General features: G+C 45.4%; 3 non-coding genes across 3 annotated transcripts; 1 reads left to right on the top strand and 2 right to left on the bottom strand.

Annotated features, from left to right (window-relative positions):
- Positions 1-3,084: 3,084 nt before the first annotated feature.
- trnag-gcc (transfer RNA glycine (anticodon GCC)) lies at positions 3,085-3,155 on the bottom strand. Its single transcript has one exon. It is a non-coding gene; the product is annotated as a tRNA-Gly (tRNA).
- A 2,947-nt stretch (positions 3,156-6,102) lies between these two features.
- On the bottom strand, positions 6,103-6,173 carry trnag-gcc (transfer RNA glycine (anticodon GCC)). The gene has a single exon. It is a non-coding gene; the product is annotated as a tRNA-Gly (tRNA).
- Positions 6,174-16,255: 10,082 nt separating this feature from the next.
- trnas-gcu (transfer RNA serine (anticodon GCU)) lies at positions 16,256-16,337 on the top strand. The gene has a single exon. It is a non-coding gene; the product is annotated as a tRNA-Ser (tRNA).
- Positions 16,338-16,586: the final 249 nt, after the last annotated feature.

Here is a 16,586-nt window from a genome sequence, read left to right as displayed (position 1 = left end):
AAATGTTCAAAAGGAAAACGATTCGTTTATCTCGGTGAGACTCAACTAACAACCTCGCCATTTCCCGACGCTGTACAGTAATATAAGGACGACGCACTGACTGATTGTGCCGCTGGAGCCCGGTCACTCTGATCAACTGTCCCACTCTGCTGGAAAGAATCTTAAGGTGAGAGACGCTTACCTGTGGAAACGTGTCCTGTCCCCTTGATGAAAATAATATCTGCATTTCACTTTTAGCTTCTTTCACATCCTCTGCTCCACCGCACGACAATCGGGTTTTCTGTGAACAGATCAAAATAAACATTGCCAGAAATTCTAGCATCAGTGGGATTCAAACCCACGCCTCCATAGAAATTTGATGGAACACTTTAGACCGCGAGGCCACGCGACCATAATGTCACAGTAACGTTTAAAGAGCTGTTTAATGCTCAAATTAATGAATTGAAGCTGATTGATCGCATTTACCCCGTGCTGGGGTTGTTCTCCTTCGAGCAGAGAACGTTAAGAGGAGATTTGATAGAAGTGTTCAAAGTCATGAAGGGTTCAGATAAAGTAAATAAAGAGAACCTGTTCCCATTGGCGGAAGGATCGAGAACCAGAGGACACAGATTGACGGTGATTGGCAAAAGAACCAAAGGCGACATGAGGAAACACTTTTTTACCCAGCGAGTAGTTATAATCTGGAATGCGCTGCCTGAAAGGATGGTGGAAGCAGATTGAATCGTGGGTTTTAAAAAGGAATTCGATAAATACTTGAAGGCATAAAAATATAGAGCGACCGGAAGGAGCGGGGGAATGGGACTAACTGGATTGCTCTTGAAATGACCCGGCACGGACTCGATGGGCCGAATAGCCTCCTTCTGTTCTGTAGCCATTTTATGATTGTATGATTCTATTGAAAACCTTTATTTTCTTTGCATGCATTTCTCTTTCTCTCCCTATCTCTGTCTCTTGTGTTGTTGCCTGATGGGCTTTTTAGGCTTCTAATGAGAACCTAATGTATCAGGATGAGTGAGTGAAGATTTTTTTTCTGTTTGAAGTACTGATTTCATTAATTGAATACTCCCAGTGTCCCATCTCAGTGCAGTCCAGTCCAGACAAGCTGCTCGCAAAAGTGGCATTTTCTGTGAGAACACGAAAGACGTGTTCAGGCCATGACAGTACCGAGTGCGGGTAGGCCTGAGCGTGAAATGGAACGGCGACGGCTGATCGAACCTGCAACACCAGCAGAGAAGATTAAAGAAAGACTGAGACGGTCGGAAAAGTAAAGGTGCAACCCAGCTGCTGCAGCCAATGTCTACACATTTATGTATCGTCGCTCTCACAGTGAATCCAATCACCAATTTGATTAAAGTATTCTTATGGTAGAGTGTATGTTATCACCATGCCGAGACAGACGGCAATCATATCAGAGAATCAGACAATCTGAAAAATTTACGCCAGTGGAGGCCATTCCGCCGATCGTGTTTGTACCGGCCGGAAAAGAGGTATCCAGCATCGCCCGACTTACCAGCGTTTGGTCCGTAGTCTTGTCGGTTATGGCTCTTCAAGTGCATATTGAAGTGCTTTTTAAATCCGATGAGGGTTTTTGCTTCTCCCACCCTCTCAGGCAGTGAGTTCCAGACCCCCACCACCCGCTGGGTGGAACAAAATCCCCTCTGCTCCACTCTAATCCTCGACCAATTACCCTAAATCTATGCGCCCTTTTTATTGACCTCCCTGCTAAGTGAAACAGGTCCTTCCTTTCCACTCTATCCAGGCCCGTCATAATTTTGTACACCTCAATTAAATCTCCCCTCAGCCTCCTCGGTTCCAGAGAAAACACCCTCAGCCTATCCAATCTATTCTCATAGCTAAAATTCTCCAGTCCTCTAAACATCGTCGTAAATCACATCTGTACCATTTCTCGTGCAGTCGCATCTTTCCTGTAATGTGGTGACCACAACTGTAGGCAATACTCCAGCTGTGGCCTAACTAGTGTTATATTCATTTCAAGAACAACCTCACTGCTCTTACATTCTATGCCTGGGCAACACATGTAAAGTAAATAAAATGTCTCAAGATGATGAAGAGATTGATGCTGAATGTGAATTTCCCCAAGGTCAGGCGGTCTAATTGATATTGGATAACGGGATAGAGAACGACATATAGAAGTTTGCCGATGGACCCAAAATGGGAAGCGATGTAAGCAGTGTAGATGAAAGCATAACATTCCAGAGAGACATTAATATAATAAATGAATGGACAAAACCGTGGCAAATGGATTTCAATTTTGGCAAGTGTGAGATCATCCACTTTGGACATCACAAAGATAGATCAGAATACTTTACAAAAGGTGAAAAATTGGAAACTGTGGCGTTCCATAGGAACTTAGGTTTTCCCTGCACATAGATCAATAACATTTCATGGACCGGTACAGGAAATAATCAAAAAGGATAATGGAATGGTGGCCTATATATTTCGAGGACGAGAATACAAGGGAATAGACATTATTCGACAGCTACAAAAAGCTCTGGTTGGACCACACCTGGAGTACTGTGTTCAGTTCTGGGCACCGCACCTTCGGAAGGATATTCTGTCCTTGGAGGGAGTGCAGTGTAGATTTAGTAGAATGATGCCTGGGCCCGAAGCGTTAAATTACGAGGAGAGATTACACAAACTATGGTTGTATTCACTGCAATTTAGTAGATTAAAGGCTGATGTGATCGAAATTATCAAGATATTATTAGGAACTGATAGAGTAGTTACAAATGAACTATTTCCGCTCGTTGGGGTGTCGAGGACTTGGGGGCATAGCCGAAACATTAGAGTCAGGACTTTCAGGAGTGAAGTTCGGACACACTTCTACAAGCAAAGGGAGGTAGAAGTGTGGAAATCTCTTCCACAAACGGCAGTTGATGCGAGCTCAATTGTTAATTTCAAACCCGTGATTTATAGATTTTTGTTAACCAAAGGTATTTAGAGATATGGGAGGAAAGCGGGTCCAGGGAGTTCGGTCACAACTCATTGAGTTGCGGAACAGGCTGGAAGGATCAAAGACTCCAGGTGTGGAGTCCGAAGTTCCTCCTTGGTGCAAAACGATCATGCATTGGCCGGGAATAGAACCCGGGTCTCCCGCGTGGCAGGCGAGAATTCTACCCCTGAACCACCAATGCTGGGTTGTGAAGAATTTGCATGTTTCTAAATGGAATCCTGTCTGAACGAACATGCCGTTTCCAGCTGCGATGGACGAGTGGTCAAAGCTGTTGTCTCAAAACCCCAATGGAGTTTTCCTGCCTTGGTTTGAATTCGGCTCGCAGTGCTCCGGTTTAAAGATCTCTTCAATGCTCAAATACATAAATTGGAATTAATTGACCGCATTTACCTCTGTCCCAGCATGAGAGATACTTCAACGTGGCCGGTACTTTTAATTGGGCGTCCAATCTTCTCTTCCAAGATTTCAAGACCGAGAAGCAATATTTCCCAATCTGTAACTTAAATTCCGCTAGTTTTCAAAACCTGACATTTATACTCTTTATTTTCTTTGCATGCATCTCTCTATCTTTCCCTGTCTCTGTCTCTTGTCTCTCTGTGTGACCCCTGATGGACTTCTCAGGCTTCCTTGAACGGCGAAGGCTGACCGAACCTGCAACACCAGCAGAGGAGGGTAAAAAAATGGACTGAGACGGTAGGAAAATAAAGGTGCAACCCAGCTGCTGTAGCAAATGATTACACACTTATGTCTCTGCTCTCACAGTGAAACAAAGCACCAATTTGATTAAAGTATACTTATGGGAGAGTGTATGTTATCACGATGCCGAGACAGACGGCAATCATATCATCGAATCCGAGAAAGTTAGGCCACAGAAGGAAAACATTCTGCACATCGTGCTTGTGCCGGCCGAAAAAATCGATACCGAGCCTTATCTCACTATCCAGCGTTTGATACCTAATACTTTTAGTAACGGATCTTAACATGCATATTGAAGTTTTTATTTTTTCAATGCGATGAAGGTTTCTGCATCTCCCACCCTTTCGGGCAGTAATTTCCTGACCCCCACCGTCCACTGGGTGGGAAATAAATCTTCCTCTCCCCTCTAATCCTTCTACCAATTACCTTAGATCGATGGACCCTGATTATTGACCTCCCTGCTAAGGGAAATAGGTCCTTGCTATCCACTCAATCTCGGCCCGTCATAATTTTATACACCTCAATAAAATCTGCCAACAGCCTCCTCATCTCCAAAGCAAACAACCTCATCCTATCCAATCTAATCTCATAGCTAAAATTATCATGTTCTGACAACAGTGTCGTAAATCTCCTCTGTACCATCTTTAGTGCAATCACATCTTTCCTGTAATGTGGTGACCACAACTATATGTTGCTTTCTTGCTGAGGCTGAACCATTGTTTTATAAATTTCTACCATAACCTCCATGCTCTTACATTCTATGCGTCAGCTAATAAAGGAGAGTATCCTGTATGCCTTTTTAACCACTTTAACTACGTGTCCTCTTACCTTCAGGAATCTGTGGACATGCACTCCAAGATCCCTCTTTTCATCGACACCTCTCAGTGTCCTCCAAAGTAATGTAGTTTCAGAGCAACTAATTCTGAAACGTCTTGCTTGATAATAAAAGTCGCACAGACGAAACCAATTTAGTAAAGGGAAACTAATATTGGCGACAGGAAATAGTTAGTGTACAGCTTGATATTAGTGCACACCGGAATGGAAAACGAGATTGGATGCACAGAAGAGGTCTGAAAGGATGGCCGATCGGCTTTGGAAGACATCGAAACTTGTCACTGGCTGCACAAAGCAAGCAACAGCGCCTGGTTGATCCAAATGCATGATTCTCGCTTTGGGGCTTTAGTTAATTAAAGTCTGAGATGTTCCGCGTTCAAATCCCGGATGTGCCTTGCTATTCCACAACTTTGAGTGAAAAGACACCAATTGGCTTCTGACATCTTCTCAGTATTGCTGTTGGTAGGATTGAATTGCATGCAGAGCATGTTTGAGCTCCAGAAGACAGAGTGCTGAGTTTCCGAAGACGCAACACATGTAAAGTAAATAAAATGTCTCTGGATGATGAAGAGATTGATGCTGAATGTGAATTCCCCCAGTTCAGGCGTTCTCATTAATATTAGATGACGGGTTCGAGAACGACATATCGAAGTTTGTGGATGGCTCCAAAATGAGCAGCGTTGTGAGCAGTGCAGATGAAAGCATAACATTCCAGAGAGACACTAATATAATAAATGAATGGCCAAAACCGTGGCAAATGGATTTCAATTTTGGCAAGTGTGAGGTCATCCACTTTGGACTTCACAATGATAGATCAGAATACTTTACAAAAGGTGAATAATTCGAAACTGTGAAGTTCCACAGGAACTTAGGTGTCCATGTACATAGATCAATAACATGTCATGGGCAGGTACAGGAAATAATCAAAAAGGCTAATGGAATGGTGGCCTGTATATTTAGAGGATGAGAATACAAGGGAATAGACATTATGCTCCATCTACACAAAGCTCTGGTTGGACCACACCTGGAGTGCTGTGTTCAGTTCTGGGCACCGCACCTTAGGAAGGATATACCGTCCTTGGAGGGAGTGCAGTGTAGATTTCCTGGAATGATACCTGGACTCTAAGCGTTAAATTACGAGGAGAGATTACACAAACTATGGTTGTATTCCTTGCAATTTAGTGGATTAAAGGCTGATATGATCGAAATTATCAAGATTTTAAGAGGAACTGATGGGGTAGTTACAAAGAAACTATTTCCGCTCGTTGAGGTGTCTTGGACTTGGGGGCATAGCCTAAACATTAGAGTCAGGACTTTCGGGAGTGAAGTTAGGACACACTTCCACAAGCAAAGGGATGTAGAAGTGTGGAAGTCTCTTCCACAAACGGCAGTTGATGTAAGCTCAATTGTTAATTTCAAACCCGTGATTTATAGATTTTTGTTAACCAAACGTATTGAGAACTATGGGACGAAGGCGGGTACAGGGACTTCGGTCACAACTCAGCCATGATCTCATTGAGTTGCGGAACAGGCTGGAAGGACCAAAAACCACAATCCTGTTCCGAAGTTCCTCCTTGGTGCAGAATGCAAAACAATCGTGCATTGGCCGGGAATCGAACCCGGGTCTCCCGCGTGGCAGGAGAGAATTCTACCCCTGAACCACCAATGCTAACTTATACAGAAATTGCATGTTTCTGAATGGAATCCTGTTTGAACGAACATGCCGTTTGCAGCTGCGATGGCCGAGAGGTTGAAGCGGTGGTCTCAAAACTCCGATGTGGTTTTCCTGCCTCGGTTTGAATTCTGCTCGAAGCGCTACTCTTCAAAGATCTCTTCAATGCTCAAATACATTAAATGGAATTAATTGACCACATTTACCTCTCTCCCAGATGCTTCAACGTGGCCGGTGCTTTTAATCGGGCGTGCAATCTTCTCTTCTAAGACTTCAAGACCCGAGAAGGAATCTCTCCCAATTTGTAACTTAAATTCTTCTAGTTTGCAAAACCTGACATTTTTACTCTTTATTTGATTTGCATGCATATCTCTATCTTTCCCTGTCTCTGTCTCATGTCTCTCTGTGTGACTCTTGATGGACTTCTCAGGCTTCCTTGAACGGCGAAGGCTGATCTAACCTGCAACACCAGCAGAGAAGGCTGGAGAAGAGGACTGAGACGGTAGGAAAAGTAAAGGTGCAACCGAGTTGCAGCAGCCAATGTCTACACACTTATGTCTCTTCGCTCTCACAGTGAAACAAAGCACCAATTTGATTGAAGTATACTTATGGTAGAGTGTATATTATCGCGATGCCGAGACAGACGGCAATCATACCATCGAATCATAGAAAGTTAGGCCACTGAAGGAAGCCATTCTGCACATCTTGCCTGTGCTTACCGAAAAATCGGTACCGAGCCTCATCTCACTTTCCAGCGTTTGGTCACTAATCTTGTAGGTTACGGATCTTCACGTGCATGTTGAAGTTTTTATTTTTCAATGCGATGAGGGGTTCCTCCTCTCCCACCCTTTCAGGCAGTGACTTCCCGACCCCCACCGCTCACTGGCTGGGAATTAAATCTTCCGCTCCCCTCTAATCCTTCGACCAATTATCTTAGATCTATGTACCCTGATTATTGACCTCCCTGCCAGGGGAAATAGGTTCTTGCTATCCACTCTATCTAGGCCCGTCATAATTTTATACACCTTAATTAAATCTCCCAAAAGCCTCATCAGTTCCAAAGCAAACAACCCCAGCCTATCCAATCTATCCTCATCGTTAAAATTCTCCAGTTCTGGCAACGTTGTCGTAAATGTCCTCTGTACCCTCTCTAGTGCAATCACACCTATCCTGTAATGTGTGACCACAACTGTACGCAGTATTCTGGCTGTGGCCTAACTATTGTTTCATACATTTCTTCCATACCCTCCCTGCTCTTTTATTCTATGCCTCGAAAATAAAGGAGAGTATCCTTTGTGACTTCACAACCACCTTATCTACCTGATCTGCTACCTTCTGGGATCCGTGGACATACACTCCAACGTTCCGCTGTTCATCTGCATCTCTCAGTATCCTCCCAAGCAATGTGGTTTCAGAGCACCTAATTCTGAAACGTCTTACTTCATAATTCTAATCGTACAGTCGAAACCAATTTGGTAAAGGGAGACTAATATTGGTCACTGGAAGTCGTTAATGTACAACTTGATATTGCTGTGCACCAGAATAGAAAACGAGATTGGATGGACAGAAGAGGTCTGAAAGGATGGCCGATCGGCAGTGGGAGGCAGCGCACATTTTAACTGGTGTACGATTTCAATGTCAGCGGTTCGTGGGTCTCGGGGTATGATTCTCGTTTAGAGCTTTTGCGTTAAATGATACACGTGAGATCTCAGTTTCAAATTCCGCACGATCTTTCCTATCTCAGTGCTTTTCGTGAAAAGTCAGCAATTAGCTTCCGACATCATTTCGGTGTTGCTGTTGGGAGAATTGATTTTTTTCCAGAGAATATTTGAGCTCCAGAGGACAGAGTGCGGAAGTTTCCAAGGCGCAACACACGTGAAGGAGCGGGTGAGTGGGACGAACTGGATCGCTCTTACAATGAGCCGGCACGGGCTCAATGGACCGAATAGCCTCCTTCTGTGTTGTTACCATTTTATGACTGTGTGATTCTATGTATTCTCTTTATTTTCTTTGCATGCATTTCTTTATCTCTCCCTGTCTCTGTCTCTTGTATTGTCCCCTGACGGACTTCTCAGGCTTCCTGAAACGGCGATGCCTGATCGAACCTGCAACACCAGCAGAGAAGGTCAATAAGAAATAGGAGCAGGAGTCGGCCAATCGGCCCCTCGAGCCTGCTCCGCCATTCAATAAGATCATGGCTGATCTGATCCTAACCTCAAATCTAAATTCATGTCCAATTTCCTGCCCGCTCCCCGTAACCCCTAATTCCCTTTACTTCAAGGAAACTGTCGATTTCCGTTTTAAATTTATTTAATGATGTAGCTTCCACAGCTTCCTGGGGCAGCAAATTCCACAGACCTACTACCCTCTGAGTGAAGAAGTTTCTCCTCATATCAGTTTTGAAAAAGCAGCCCCTTATTCAAAGATTATGCCCCCTAGTTCTAGTATCACCGATCCTTGGGAACATCCTTACCGCATCCACCCGATCAAGCCCCTTCACAATCTTATATGTTTCAATAAGATCGCCTCTCATTCTTCTGAACTCCAATGAGTAGAGTCCCAATCTACTCAACCTCTCCTCATATGTCCACCCCCTCATCCCCGGGATTAACCGAGTGAACCTTCGTTGTACCGCCTCGAGAGCAAGTATGTATTTTCTTAAGTATGGAGACCAAAACGGTATGCAGTATTCCAGGTGCGGTCTCATCAATACCTTATATAACTGCAGCAATACCTCCTTGTTTTTATATTCTATCCCCAGAGCAATAAAAGCCAACATTCCGTTGGCCTTCTTGATCACCTGCTGCACCTGCATACGAACTTTTTGATTTTCTTGCACGAGGACCCCCAGATCCCTTTGTACTGCAGTACTTTCCAGTTTCTCGCCTTTAAGATAATAACTTGCTCTCTGATTTTTCCTGCCAAAGTGCATAACCTCACATTTTCCAATATTGTATTGCATCTGCCAAATCTCCGCCCGCTCACCCAGACTGTCTTTATCCCCCTGTCGGTTTTTTATGTCTTCCTCCCTCTCCACTTTCCCTCCCATCTTTGTATCATCTGCAAACTTTGATATGTTACACTTGGTCCCCTCCTCCAAATCGTTAATATAGATTGTAAAGAGTTGGGGACCCAGCACCGACCCCTGCGGAACACTACTGGCTACTGATTGCCAGTCCGAGAATGAACTGTTTATCCCAACTCTCTGCTTCCTGTTAGATGAACAATCCTTCACCCATGCCAGAATATTACCCCCAATCCAGTGATTCTTTATCTTCAGCAATAATCTTTTATGTGGCACCTTGTCGAATGCCTTCTGGAAGTCTAAATACACTACGTCCACTGGTTCCCCTTTATCCACCCTGCACGTTATGTCCTCAAAGAACTCAAGCAAATTTGTCAGACATGACTTCCCCGTCGTAAAGCCATGCTGACTTTGTCCTATTAAATTATGTTTATCCAAATGTTCCGCTACTGTCTCCTTAATAATAGATTCCAAAATTTTACCCACCACAGATGTTAGGCTAACTGGTCTATAATTTCCAGCCTTCTGCCGACTACCCTTTTTAAATAAGGGTGTTGCATTTGCAGTTTTCCAATCTGCCGGGACCTTTGCCGAGTCCAGAGAATTTTGGAAAATTATTACCAAAGCATCCACAATCCCTACTGCCACTTCCCTCAAGACCCTCGGATGTAAGCCATCAAGTCCAGGGGATTTATCCGCCTTCAGTCCCATTATTTTACTGAGTACCAATTCCTTAGTGATTTTAATCGTATTTAGCTCCTCCCCCCCTCGAGCCCCCTGTTTGACCAGTGTTGGGATATTCTTAGTGTCCTCTACCGTAAAGATTGAAACAAAATATTTGTTCAGCATTTTTGCCGTTTCCATGTTTCCCACCATTAATTTCCCGTTCTCATCCTCGAAAGGGACCGACGTTTACCTTTGCCACCCTTTTTTCTTTTTATATAACCATAGAAACTCTTGCTATCTGCTTTTATATTTTTTGCTAATTTATTTTCATAATCTATCTTCCCTTTCATAATCAATCCTTTAGTTACTTTTTGCTGTCTTTTGAAGTCTTCCCAATCTTCTATCCTCCCACTAAGTTTGGCTACCTTATATGTCCTTGTTTTTAGTCGGATACTGTCCTTAATTTCTTTACTTAGCCACGGATGGCTGTCATTTCTTTCACACCCTTTTTTCCTCTGTGGAATATTTTTTTTTTGAAAGTTGTAAAATAACTCCTAGAATGAACACCATTGCTCATGTACCGTCTTACCCTTTAATCTATTTTCCCAGTCCACTTTAATCAATTCCGCTCTCATACCATCATAGTCTCCTTTATTCAAGCTCAGTCCGCTTGTTTGAGAACCAATCTTCTCACCCTCTAATTCGATATGGAATTTCACCATGTTATGGTCACTCATTCCAAGGCGATCCTTAACTAGAACATTAATAATTAATCCTGGCTCATTACACCGGACCAGGTCCAATGTTGCTTGGCCCCTTGTTGGATCAGTTACATACTGCTCAAGAAATCCATCCCTAATACACTGAATAAACTCTTCCTCAAGGCTGCCCTGCCCAATTTGATTTGTCCAGTTAATAAAGAAAGATTGAGACAGTAGGAAAATAAAAAGTGCAACCCCGCTGCTGCAGCCAATGTCTTCACATTAATGTTTTCTTCGTTCACCGGATGTGAGCGTCGCTGGCGAGGCCGGCATTTATTGCCCATCCCTAATTGCCCCTTGAGAATGTGGTGGTGAGCCGACTTCTTGAACCGCTGCAGTCCGTGTGGTGAAGGTTCTCCCAAAGTGCTGTTAGGAATGGAATTCCAGGATTTTGACCAAGCGACGATAAAGGAACGGCGATATATTTCCAAGTCGGGATGGTGTGTGACTTGGAGGGGAACGTGCAGGTGGTTTTGTTCCCATGTGCCTGCTGCTCTTGTCCTTCTCGGTGGAAGAGGTCGTCTGTTTAGGAGGTGCTGTCGAAGAACCCTTGGCGAGTTGCTGCAGTGCATCCTGTGGATGGTACACACTGCAGCCACTGTGCGCAGGTGGTGAAGGGCGTGAATGTTTAGGGTGGTGGCTTGGGTGCCATTCAAGGGGGCTGCTTTGTCCTGGATGGTGTCGAGCTTCTTGAGTGTTGTTGGAGCTGCACTCATCCAGGCAAGGGGAGAGTATTCCATTATACTCCAGACCTTAGCCTTGTAGACGGCGGAAAGGCTTTGGGGAGTCAGGAGGTGAGTCACTCTCCCCAGAATACCCAGCATCTCGTCGCCACAGCATTTACATGGCTAGTCCAGTAAATTTTCTGGTCAATAGTGACCGCCAGGATGTTAATGGTGGGGGATTCGGCGATGGTAATGCCGTTGAACGTCAAGGGGAGGTGGCTGGACTCTCTCTTGTTGGAGATGGTCATTGCCAGGCACTTGTCTGGCGCGAATTTTACTTGCCACTTGTCATCCCAAGCCTGGATGTTGTCCAGGTCTTGCTGCATGCGGGCTCGGACTGCTTCGTTATTTGAGGGGTTGCGAATGGAACTGAACACTGTGCAATCATCAGCGAACATCCCCATTTCTGACCTTATGATGGCGGGAAGGTCATTGATGAAGCAGCTGAAGATGGTTGGGCCCAGGGAAACCGCCATGAGGAACTACTGCAGCAATGACCTGGGGCTGAGATGATTGGCCTCCAACAACCACTACCATCTTCCTTGGGTTAGCCACTGGAGAGTTTTCCCCTGATTCCCATTGACTTCAATTTTACTAGGGCTTCTTCGTGTCACACTCGGTCAAATGCTGCCTTGATGTCAAGGGCAGTCACTCTCACCTCACCTCTGGAATTCAGCTCTTTTGTCCATGTTTGGACCAAGACTGTAATGAGGTCTGGGGCCGAGTGGTCCTGGCGGAATCAAACTGAGCATCGTTGAACAGGTTATTGGTGAGTAAGTGCCGATTGATAGCACTGTCAACGACACCTTCCATCACTTTGCTGATGATTGAGAGTCGACTGATGGGGCAGTAATTGGCCAGATTGGATTTGTCCTGCTTTTTGTTGACAGGACATACCTGGGCAATTTTCCACATTGTCGGGTAGGTGCCAGTGTTGTAGCTGTACTGAAACAGCTTGGCTAGAGGCGCAGCTAGTTCTGGAGCACAAGACCTCAGTACTACCGCCGGAATGTTGTCGGGGCCCATAGCCTTTGATGTATCCAGTGCATTTAGCCGTTTCTTGATATCACGTGGATTGAATCGAATTGGTTGATGACTGGCTGCGATGAATATTGGGAGGAGGCCGTGATGGATTCATCCACTTGGCACTTCTGGCTGCAAACGCTTCCAGCCTTGTCTTTTGCACTCACGTGCTGGACTCGTCCATCACTTAAGGATGGGGATATCGACAGAGTTCACAGAGCCTCCTCCTCCCGTTAGTTGTTTAATTGTCCACTACCATTCACGATTTGCTGTGGCAGGACTGCAGAACTTTGATCTGATCCGTTGGTTGTGGATTCGCTTTGCTCCAATCTACAGCATGTTTAGCCCTGAGTTGTAGCTTCACCAGGTTGGCACCTCATTTTTAGGTACGCCTGGTGCTGCTTCTGGCATGCTCTTCCACACTCCTCATTGCACCCGGATTGATTCCCTGGCTTGTTGGCAGAGTGAGGAATATGCCGGGCGAAGAAGTTACAGATTGTGCTGGAATACAATTATGCTGCTGCAGGATGGCCACACAGCACCTCATGGAATGCCCAGTTTTGAGCTGCTGGATCTGTTCTGAATCTATCCCATTTAGCACGGTGGTAGTGCCACACAACACGTTGGATGGTATCCTCAGTGCGAAGACAGGACTTCGTCTCCACGAGGACTGTGCAGTGGTCACTCCTACCAATACTGTCATGGACAGATGCATTTGCGACACGTCGATTGGTGAGGACGAGGTCAAGTTGGTTTTTCCCTCGTGTTGATTCATTCACCATCTACAGTCGGCCCAATCTTGCAGCAATGCCCTTCAGGCCTCGGCGAGTAGTGGTGCTACCGAGCCACCTTTGGTGATGAACATTGAAGTCCCCCAGCTACCCTCAGTGCTTCCTCCAAGTGGTGTTCAACATGGAGGAGGACTGATATCAGCTGCTGAGGGCTTGTCAGTAGGTGGTTTCACTTGCCCATGTTTGACCTGATGCCATGAGGTCCACAGTCAATGTTGAGCACTCCCATCCTGACTGCATATCACTGTACCGCCACTGTCTGGTCCGTCTGTCCTGCCAGTGGGACAGGACATACCCAGAGATGGTGATGGAAGAGTCTGCGGATTTTGGCTGAAAGGTATGATTCTGTGAGTATGGCTCTGTCAGGCTGTTGCTTGACAAGTCTGTGGGACAGCTCTCCCAATTTTGGCACAAGTCCCCAGATGTTCGTGAGGAGGACTTTGCAGACTCGACTGGGCTTGGTTTGAGCCTTTGTCGTGTGCGGTGCCTGGTGGCCCGTCCGGTTTTATTAAGACTTTTTTGTTAATCGAGATTTTACAACTGAGTGGTTTGCCAGGCCATTTTAGAGGGCAATTAGGAATGAACCACATTGGTCGCTGTGGGTCTGGAGTCACATCGAGGCCAGACTGGGTAAGGAAGGCAGGTTTCCTTCCCTGAAGGGCATGAGTAAACCAGATGGGTTTTTACAACAATCCGGTTGTTTCATGGCCACCATTACTGATACTGGTATTTTAATTCCAACTTTTATTTTTCATGAATTGAATTTCTCCAGCTGTCATGGCGGGATTATGAACTCGTGACCCCGGATTCTGAGTCCAGGTCTCTGGCTTATTAGCCACTTAAGATAACCACTGTGCTACTGTATCTCTTCGCGCTCCACTCAGTTACTCTCTTTTCATTCCTCTTATTTCGTGCTTTTTCTTTCTGCCTCCAGCACCTTTGTCTGTATCATGCTTTTGTTCTCTCATGTGTCTCTGCTGGATGATCCAAAATTCAGACCTGTCGCTTCTTCCAGCATTTTCTTCCTTCCACAATCATCGTCCATTTCATTGAGACTTTCCTGCGGCCTTGCCAACTGTATCATTCACTTTCACATTCTTACGCCTTTAAGTTTGCTCCACATCGACCGCTGTTTCTCGGGGGCACATGTCCCGCTCGCACCAATGTTCATTTGTGCCTTGAAACCAATCGATACATTTCGATCTGCGTGACTGTTCCAGAGACAAGCACTAAGAAAGCAGGGCAGGCATTCGGAAGGACAGCGGCATACTTTTCCGTGAAATTTCCATGGGGTATCTTGTGACACGGGGGATGTTAACTGAAGAACTGGGTTTTGTTTTCATGGTCGTTGGCGCTTTTCCCCGAGCAGTTGATGTGCGGGAGAGACGGGCGGCGCGACATTGCTGCGAATGACGGCTGAAAGGTGCACTTTTGTCAGTCTGGGCGGTACAGTAAGACCGGAAATGTTCCGCTTGATCTTAATAGGTCTGTGGAAATGTCCGATTGAAAAGGAATGAGGAGAAATGAGAAGCGCGGGAATGGTGAAAAAGTGTCGATTACAGGAGGTTGGCCGTGAGCGAAAGGTCCTTTGAATGTCCGGCGCGGAGGGGATTTTGTTCAGAAACGACAGACTTTAAAGCGTGTGGGGAAAGTGAAGTGCGAGCTTTGTCCTTGGGTCAAACTGGGTGTTTTCAGGAAAACAGCCATTGTGAATTCACAAAAATGAAAACAGAAAATGCTGGAAACACTCAGCAGATCAGGCAGCACCTGTGGGGAAAGAACCAGAGGTAAGCTTTCAGCCCTCTGAACTTTTATATCAGAAATGGACAGACTGGTATGGAGGGGAGCAATGCAGTTGTCCAAGATGGTGGAGTCAATCTTTCGATTATGTGGGTTCGGATCCCCCCTCTGCTACAATTAGTAGAGCTGTTCATTTTGGCCGCGTCACCCAAAAATCTTCTTTCCGAAGAAGTGCGTTTCCGCATTGCTGGCTTGCATCTGTTTGCACAAATCAGCAAAGTCTGAATTGCCACCCAAAATGTTTCTTGCACGGAGGTGTTGGGATTGTAAGGGGTGATCCAGGTGAAGTTTCAATCAAAGTGCGCAATGGCCCACTGGTAAACGAAGTATCTCTCGTGGTGAGCATAAGATGAAAGATATGTACCATAATTATGTATTTCTTCTTTGCATCACACTAGGATTTATTATCAGGGAATGGACATGAGCAGGTCGATTTACGTCACGCTCTGGTCGCTTTGCATCGCCCCGGACACACAGAATAGAATCATCGAAAGGTTACAGCATGGAAAAAGGCCATTCGGCACATCGAGTCCGTACCGGGTCTCTGCAAGAGCAATCCAGCTGGACCACACCCCGCCCTTTCACTGTCGCCCTGTATTTTTTTTTCATTTCAAATACTTATCCAGTTCCCTGTTGAAGGCCATGATTGAATCTGCCTCCACCACCCCTCGGGCAGTGCATTCCAGATCCGAAACACTCGCTGTGTAAAAAATTTTTCCTCATGTCACCTTTCGCTCTTTTGCAAAACACCTTAAATCTATGTCCTCTGGTTCTTGACCCTTCCGCCAATGGGAACAGTTTCTCTCCATCAACTCTGTCCAGATCCTTCATGATTTTGAACACCTCTATTAAATCTCCTCGCAGCTGTCTCTATTCCAAGGAGAACAACCCCAGCTTCTCCAGTCCATCCATGAAACTAAAGCCCCTCATTCCTGGAATCTTTCCAGGAATCACCCACCATCAACATCCTGGTGGTCACCATGAACCAGAAAGTTAACTGGACCAGCCAGCTGAATGCTGTGGCAACAAGAGCAGGTCAGAGGCTGGATATTCTGCGCCGAGTAACTCACCTCCTGACACCCCAAATCCATCCCACCATCTGCAAGGCGCAAGTCAGGATTGTAATAGAATACTCATGTGATGGTCATCTACATGAAATGTTAACTCTGTATCTCAAGATTCTGCCTGACCTGCTGAGGATGTCCGGCATTGACTGTTTTATTTCAGTTTGGCAACATCGGCAGTATTTTCATTTTGAATAAAGGAGCTTTCGCAAATTTGCGCATGCGACGAGGTGGCCGAGTGGTTAAGGCGATGGATTGCTAATCTATTGTGCTCTGCACGCGTGGGTTCGAGTTTCATCCTCGTCGACGTTGTGTTTAATCTTGTTTCTTTCATTCAGTCCATCCAGAAGGTCGGCAAACGGCAGAAGGAAGTTTTTGCATTGTTTGCTGAAATCAGCAACAGTTCCAACCAAGAAGGTATTGAGATTGCAAGGTCGCGAATAATAAAAGTGAACAGTGATGTCGTTGTAAAACGAGTAAATCTTGTAGTCAACGTAAGAGAAATTTATGTACCATAATTATGATTTATGTCCGGATCATTCCGTGTCTCTATCG

Source organism: Heptranchias perlo, chromosome 20, assembly GCF_035084215.1.
Source record: "Heptranchias perlo isolate sHepPer1 chromosome 20, sHepPer1.hap1, whole genome shotgun sequence".
Classification (NCBI taxonomy): Eukaryota; Metazoa; Chordata; class Chondrichthyes; order Hexanchiformes; family Hexanchidae; genus Heptranchias; species Heptranchias perlo.
The sequence above is the reverse complement of the archived record's forward strand: the minus strand, read 5'-3'. Positions and strand labels throughout refer to the sequence as shown.